The sequence below is a fragment of the Myotis daubentonii genome, chromosome 8 (assembly GCF_963259705.1).
Source record: "Myotis daubentonii chromosome 8, mMyoDau2.1, whole genome shotgun sequence".
NCBI classification, from domain to species: domain Eukaryota; kingdom Metazoa; phylum Chordata; class Mammalia; order Chiroptera; family Vespertilionidae; genus Myotis; species Myotis daubentonii.
Genome location: NC_081847.1, coordinates 36,049,730 through 36,057,728, shown reverse-complemented (window position 1 = coordinate 36,057,728; position 7,999 = coordinate 36,049,730). Strand labels below are relative to the sequence as shown.

Sequence of the window (7,999 nt, the reverse complement as noted above, 5' to 3'; positions counted from 1 at the left end):
ATCTATGGAAAAAAATATTCTCAGGTGAGGATTAACAACACAAAAAGTCAATCCCAAAAGGTTACATACTGTATGATTCCATATGTATAGCATTTTTTAAACAAAAAAATTATAGAAGTGCAGAACAGATCAGTGCTTGCCAGGGGTGAGGGAAGATAAGGATGAGAAAGCAGTGGGGAAGAAGGTAGGTTTGGCTATACAAGGGCAACACATGAGATCCTTGGGGTGATGGAACTATTCTGAATGTTGACTATATCGGTGCCAATATGCTGGTTGTGATATTGTGCTATTGTTTTGCAAGATGTCACCCTTGGGAAAACTGGATAAATGATACATGGAATCTCTCAGTATTATTTCTTTTAACTGCATGTAAATCTACAAAAGTTTTATGTAAAAAAGGGAGAGAGAATGAGAACGCTTTCTATATGAATGTGGAAGGATCTCACTGTTAAGTGATAGGAAAGGAGTCAAAAGAATGTGCGTGTGCACATGCATAGAGAAATCTGGAAGGATACACAGGAAACTAATAAAAGTGACTCCCTGAGGGTGGGAAGAGGTGGATGGAGAAGGGGGCAGGTAGAAGAGGTAAATATAATGCTTGGCTTTTGAACAATAGGAAAAACATCAAAAAAATTCTTCTAGCTGCTGTGTGGAGAGTGGATTAGAGGGGCCAAGGGTTGTACTGAAGAGACCAAAAAGGAGACTTCACCCAGTTAGAGAACAGCAGAGCTCTATACTCTTAATGAAGCCTAACCTGCTTTTTAAAACAAATCTATCTGCTCTCTGCTTAAAATCCTTTTCACCCTGAGGATAAAGGCTAGCAGCTCAGCATGGTATTCAAGACATTTCACAGTGTGGTCCCCAGCTGATTTTTCCAGGCTCATCCTCTCTCACCGACCCTTGAGTCATGAAGCTCTCCTTTGTCTGAACTCTTAAAGTATTATCGCACCTCTGTGCCTTTGCCCATGTTGTTCCTGCTGCATGTAATGCCCTTCCTGCACACCTCACCCTTACAATCTTCAACTTCTTAAGACCAAGTTCAAGTTTGTCCTTCTTTCTGGATGCTTCTCTGACCAATACATCTCCTAACGCCCCATTCACAATTAATTGCTCTGTTGAGGGTTTCCAAGGCACTTTCTCTAACTGCCATTTTATTACTTGTGATATTGGCATATACTCAGTGTTATTAAATAATTAATTGAGTAGTTACTTGTTTAATATCCTTCTCCCCCACTAGCCTGACAGTTCCAGGATGGTAGGGACCATGTCTGTCATATAATCTCATTGACTGTGACAGTGTCTAGGATCCTGGAGCCCACTGCCCCCACTCATGTTAAAGGAGCAGTGTTTCTTAAAATATATATGTGTATATATATTATTTCAGAGAGAGAGGGAGAGGGAGAGGGAGAGGGAGATAGAAACATCAGTGATGAGAGGGAGTCATTGATTGGCTGCCGCCTGCATGCCCCATACTGGGGATTGATCCTGCAACCCAGGCATGTGCCCTGACCGGAAATCCAACTGGCAACCTTTCAGTGCTCAGTACCTAGTTTGCTTTTTTGTTGTTATTGTTTTTATTTAAACCTCACAACAGGTCTATTAGATGAATACTAGTATGATTCCTATTTACAGATGGGGAAATTGAGGCTCAGAGACCTGAAGCTATTTGTCTAAAGTCATATGGTAAGGAAGTGACAGAGCAGGCTTTGAACCCCAAAGCCCAGTTTTCTAGACTTCTTCCTTTGAGGGATGGGGATGGCTCTGCCCCTAGACCAAACTGAAACTTGGTCCAGTTCCACAGTCCTCTTTACCAACATGAGTTCCTGCCAACTCTATTGGAGGCTCCAAGGACTTGACGGATGTTCCATCCCCATCAGCGGGGGCCTCCAGCATCAGCTGGCATCAGTCAGAAAGACTTCTCCTTCCTGCTGCCCTAGATGAGATGCTAGGCCCCGAAGCAGAGTGCAAATAGAACATGAATTCTGCTGACAGGGTAATAATAAGGCTTCTAAATCAGCACTTGGACTTTTTGCTTTACATATATTAGTCAGATTACATGTCAGGGATTAATATACATTATAAACCAGATGTGTTGGTTACATATTTCTCCCTGGAACATCTCTTGGGTGCCTCCTGAAACTGCTACTTGTATTAATCACACATTCTTCCCACCATGCTTGCCATGGTGGGGCCACACTGTCAGCAGAAGGGCCAGGAGGGATCAGGAAGGATGGGAGACATAGAGGAGCAGTAATGCACCAGAAGTTGGTTTTCTTTTACTTTGGAACCAGACCCAGCTGCACTGGGTTTCACAACCAGCTCTGTATCTTTCTGCTGTGCAAGCTGTGGCTTTCAGGTTGGTGTCCCCAATGCTTAGCCAGGGTAAGCACTGGGGACACCATGGCACATAGTACCTATTCAGAGGTGGTGGTAGAGGCTGCTTATTGCCTACATGATGTCTATTCTCTTCTTGTTTCCAATGAACAAAACCCTGACATCATTTGGGAATGCAATGTACCAAGCTAAAAATACCTTCCCAATCTCCTTGTGGCTAGGTATGGGTGTGCGAACCAGCTATGGCCAATGAGACAGAAGAAGAAATATGTTGGGGATTTCTGGGACCATCACTTACTTCTTTGCAATTCTATCACTTTTCTCCCTTCCTGGAATATAGCTGTAACGATCACAGCTGCAGCCATCTTGCAACCATGAGGTGATAAGCATGAAAACAAAAGCTGACATGTTAGATTGGAGGTGTGAAAAGATGGAAGGATTCTGGAATCATGTGGCTATAGCTGAGCTTTGGTACCAGCCATGTTGTGATATAAGAAAAATAAGCCCTCATCTTAAGTTTGCAGTTATTTGGACTTACTGCACTCCTGATACATTTGCTTTCCAAACCCCTGGGATCCACAGAGAAGCCACTCTTGGTGAACCTCCTCAGTCCTTGCCTCTCTTTTCTGAATTGTGCCTATCACCACATTCTTGCCCATACCTGCTTCTCAGAGAGTTTTTACTGGGAAGCAGTGTACCATAGCACAGCTGATTGATTCAGTGGATAAACCTGACCCTGAGAACTTTAACTGGACCAGGACATTTATGCAGAACACACAATCTGGCAACTGCAGCCCATCACGGCCCTGGGAGGTACTTGCTTGTCCATTATTTTTTTAGGTTAGTGATACCAGAACACATCTGACTTCTATAAAAATCTGGATTTCTGACTTCTCTTGAAATAGTGGAAAGTCTGGCATCATCAGGCTTGGCAAGAAAGGAAGGCTGCTGAAATGTGGCCATTCTCTCTAGACAGGTACACACTCTTCCATATTCTATAGCTTCCACCCTGCCCCAGTGCGTTCTTACACCTGGCTCTACTTCTGCGTATTCCTGTTGCCTGCCTGGCTCCTGTAGGCACCTAAGTTAAGACATCTGCTTTAATTAGTCTCCATTAGGCCCTTGAATCATGATGATGAAAATAATGCTGTTGATAAAGATAGCGATAGCAACAATTATCAATGGTTACTATGAGCCAAGTAGCATGGTGATGGCTTTACGTACATTATCTTACTTAGTCTTCAAAACAAGAAGGCGGCCCTATGATCAGTGTATAGATGAGGAAAGGGGTGCAGTAACCTGACCAAAGCCTTACAGTTTGTAAGCTGTACAGGATTCAAATCCAAGCATTCTGATGTCCAAGTGGGTACTTTCCAACTAACAGGCTATACAGCTTTTTCACAAATTAAAGCAAAATTATAGCTGAAAAAGGACATGGCAGATGCACAGAGAGAGTAGGAGGCACCAGAGTGGGAGGTAGGGAGTGGTTCCCTTGGTCCCTGGCTGTTTTCTAGTTCCTTGTGAGGCCTGGATGCACTCCACACTTGCACTCCAAGGAAATAACCACCAGTTAAGATTCATAAATGCAAGCAGTAGAAACTGACTGGTAGATTTAAGAGTAATCAGTGGAGTGCTTGCTTCGGCAGCACATATACTAAAATTGGAACGATACAGAGAAGATTAGCATGGCCCCTGTGCAAGGATGACACGCAAATTCGTGAAGCGTTCCATATTTTTTTGTTCTCCATTTCTGTTTTGTTTGTTCAGTATAACAACATTGTATTAATAACCATGTACCTTTATTTTATCTTTTTCAGATCCCCAGAGATGACCCTTCAACATTTACACCTTGGTCCATCCGTATGTCTTAATCTTATCTTTTCTTTATAAAATGAAAGAGTTGACCATTGCCCTTACAATTCTCAAACCAGAGCAATATATATGGTATTTCCCAAATGTCAAAAAAAAAAAAAAAAAGAGTAATCAGTGGAAAAGATACTGGGGAGACTTTGAGTTGCTGGAAAGGCTGGAGAACTAGACCTGGCTGCCAAACTGGCAGAAACCTGGGGCTAGTCTGGTGAGAACTCTGCTGCCCCCACCACAGACTGCCAGACCTTTTAGCTCACCTCTCTGACCCTGCTAACACTTCACACTTGGACACTACGGACTGCCACTGGCCTTGCTGCCTGGGCTGTCCCAGAGACAGGATATTGCTGCTTCTATGGCTGCCACCACCAGATTTGGCCTCTCGTTGGTCCTTGTGTCTTCATGTCACTGGCTTCTCATTCAAAGGCCAGTGTGATTCTCTGACTGATTGAGCCCAGGTCACATGTACAAAACCTTGGCTGCAAGGGAGGCTGGGAGAGCAAGTAGTAGCCCTTCTACATTCTACACTGAGAAGTGAGCTTCCCAGAAGACTCACATGGTGGAAAATTTTCCAGACATAAGTATGGGCTTCTGAGTCTGAGCAGCCAAAAGAGACAACTATCCATGAAAACTTTTAAACTACCTAACTCAAGTGATATATCATTCGGGATTGCATTGGGAAAGGGATGACACACTCAAGGAGCAATTAATAAAGAACTTATAAAGGTGCAAGAAGAATTAAGGGAAACCAGTAAGGGATGGGGAAGTACCCAAGTTTGGAGAAACATTATTATTCCAGGCCTGAAGGGGCAAGAAAAGAGGATGCTATAGGAATGTGGAAAGAGGGTCTTCTAGAATGACTCCAATCCATAGCCCCAGTGTGGAGGGATCTAGGGAGAATAAATACTCTCATTTCTCTAGTCTCCTACAGGTACCTTCCACAGGCAAATCCAAATGGAAGTTAGAGAATGAAGGATCCTGTTGACATATTTCATAGAGGTGAGCCGACACAGCATCCCCAGAGTGTGGAGAGTGTGGAGAGTAGATCTGTAGAGCTCTAGAATAGCCTACAACCCATGGTGTAATCTCAGTTCTATCAGTTAATTACCCTGACCCGGTCTCTCCACTTTAAACTGAGGAGCCCTGATAATTTGTAGTTCTCTCAAGTCTATCTGCTGACTTGTAATTTCCTCCTTTTTTCTATGTGGCCTTAGGGATTCTCCTTTGCTGCAGGTAGAAACAGTTCTCCATCCAGCTCCCCCAATTATGATTTGGTGACTCCTCTGGAAGTTTGCTATACCAGCAACTATTTTCACCCATTTTTAAAATATATTTTTGTTGTTGATAATATTACAGATAGCTCCCATTTCCCCACCTCCTACCAGTCCCAACCCCCCTCCCCGCACCCCCACCCCAGGTCTTCACTATCCTATTGCTTGTGTCCACGGGCTATGCATATAAGTTCCTTTGTTTACCTCTTCTTGTCCTCCCCAACCCCACACCAAAGTATGTCAATCTGTTCCATGCCTCCCTGCTTGGGGTCTTATTTAGTTGGTCAATTCATTTTGTTCATTAGATTCCATAAAGAAGCAGCTTGTCTTTTTAAGGCATAAAATGTCGGCCCAGATGTCAAGAGCTACCTTGACGGGCTGTTTCTATTATTATTATTATTATTATTATTATTATTATTTTATTGCTTAAAGTATTACAAAAAGTATTACATGTCTCCTTTTTTTCCCCCCCGCCCATGACAATCCCCTGGCCTCCCCTACCCCCCAGTGTCTTATGTCCACTGGTTATGCTTATATGCATGCATACAAGTCCTTTGGTTGATCTCTTACCCACCCCCCTCCTGCCCTCCCACCCTCCCCGGCCTTCCCTCTGCAGTTTGACAGTCTGTCTGAGGCAGCTCTGCCTCTGTATCTATTTTTGTTCAAAAGTTTATAATGGTCTTTATTATCCAGAAATGAGTGAGATCATGTGGTATTTTTCCTTCATTGACTGGCTTATTTCACTTAGCATAATGCCCTCCAGTTCCATCCATGCTGTTGCAAATGGTAAGAGTTCCTTCTTTTTTACAGCAGCATAGTATTGCATCATGTAGATGTGCCACAGTTTTCTAATCCATTCATCTACAGATGGGCACTTAGGCTGTTTCCAGATCTTACCAATGTGAATTGTGCTGCTATGAACATAGGGGTGCATATATCCTTTCTGATTGGTGTTTCTGGTTTCTTGGGATATATTCCTAGAAGTGGGATCACAGGGTCAAATGGGAGTTCCATTTTCAGTTTTTTGAGGAAACTCCATATTGTCTTCCATAGTGGCTGCACCAGTCTGCATTCCCACCAGCAGTGCACAAGTGTTCCTTTTTCTCCACATCCTCTCCAGCACTTGTCGTTTGTTGATTTGTTGATGATAGCCAGTCTGACAGATGTGAGATGGTACCTCATTGTTGTTTTGATTTGCATCTCTCGGATGATTAGTGACTTTGAGCATGTTTTCATATGTCTCTTGGCTTTCTGAATGTCCTCTTTTGAAAGGTGTCTATTTAGGTCCTTTGCCCATTTATTGATTGGATTGTTTATCTTCCTTTTGTTAAGTTGTATGAGTTCCCTATAAATTTTGGAGATTAGGCCCTTATCAGATATGACATTGGCAAATATGTTTTCCCACACAGTGGGTTTTCGTGTTGTTTTGTTGATGGTTTCTTTTGCTGTGCAGAAGCTTTTTATTTTGATGTAGTCCCATTTGTTTATTTTCTCTTTAGTTTCCAATGCCCTAGGAGCTGTATCGGTGAAGAAATTGCTTCGGCATATGTCTGAGATTTTTTTTTTTAATTAAATCTTTATTGTTCAGATTATTACATTTGTTCCTCTTTTTTTCCCCCTCCCATAACTCCCCTCCTCCCAGTTCCCGCCCCACCCTCCGCCCTCACTCCCCACCCACTGTCCTCATCCATAGGTGCACGATTTTTGTCCAGTCTCTTCCCACATCTCCCACACCCCTTTCCCCCCCAAGAATAGTCAGTCCATTCCCTTTCTTTGTCCCTGATTCTATTATAATCAACAGTTCATTCTGTTCATCAGATTATTTATTCACTTGATTCTTAGATTTACTTGTTGATAGATGCATATTTGTTGTTCATAATTTGTATTTTTACCTTTTTCTTCCTCTTCCTCTTCTTAAAGGATACCTTTCAGCATTTCATATAATCCTGGTTTGGTGGTGATGAACTCCTTTACCTTTTCCTTATCTGTGAAGCTCTTTATCTGACCTTCAATTCTGAATGATAGCTTTGCTGGATAAAGTAATCTTGGTTGTAGGTTCTTGGTATTCATCACTTTGAATATTTCTTGCCACTCCCTTCTGGCCTGCAAAGTTTCTGTTGAGAAATCAGCTGACAGTCGTATGGGTATTCCCTTGTAGGTAACTGAGTTTCTTTCTCTTGCTGTTTTTAAGATTCTCTCTTTATCTTTTGCTCTTTGCATTTTAATGATGATGTGTCTTGGTGTGGTCCTCTTTGGATTCCTTTTGTTTGGGGTTCTCCGCGCTTCTTGGACCTGTAAGTCCATTTCTTTCACCAGGTGGGGGAAGTTTTCTGTCATTATTTCTTCAAATAGGTTTTCAATATCTTGGTCTCTCTCATCTTCTGGCACCCCTATAATTCTGATGTTGGTACGCTTGAAGCTGTCCCAGAGGCTCCTTACACTATCCTCGCATTTTTGGATTCTTTTTTCATTTTGCTTTTCTGGTTGGATGTTTTTTGCTTCCTCGCATTTCAAATCATTGACTTGAT

General features: G+C 42.6%; 1 non-coding gene across 1 annotated transcript; it reads left to right on the top strand.

Moving 5' to 3' along the window:
• The first annotated feature begins 3,964 nt into the window (after positions 1-3,964).
• On the top strand, positions 3,965-4,071 carry LOC132240438 (U6 spliceosomal RNA). The gene has a single exon (XR_009454328.1). It is a non-coding gene; the product is annotated as a U6 spliceosomal RNA (small nuclear RNA).
• Positions 4,072-7,999: the final 3,928 nt, after the last annotated feature.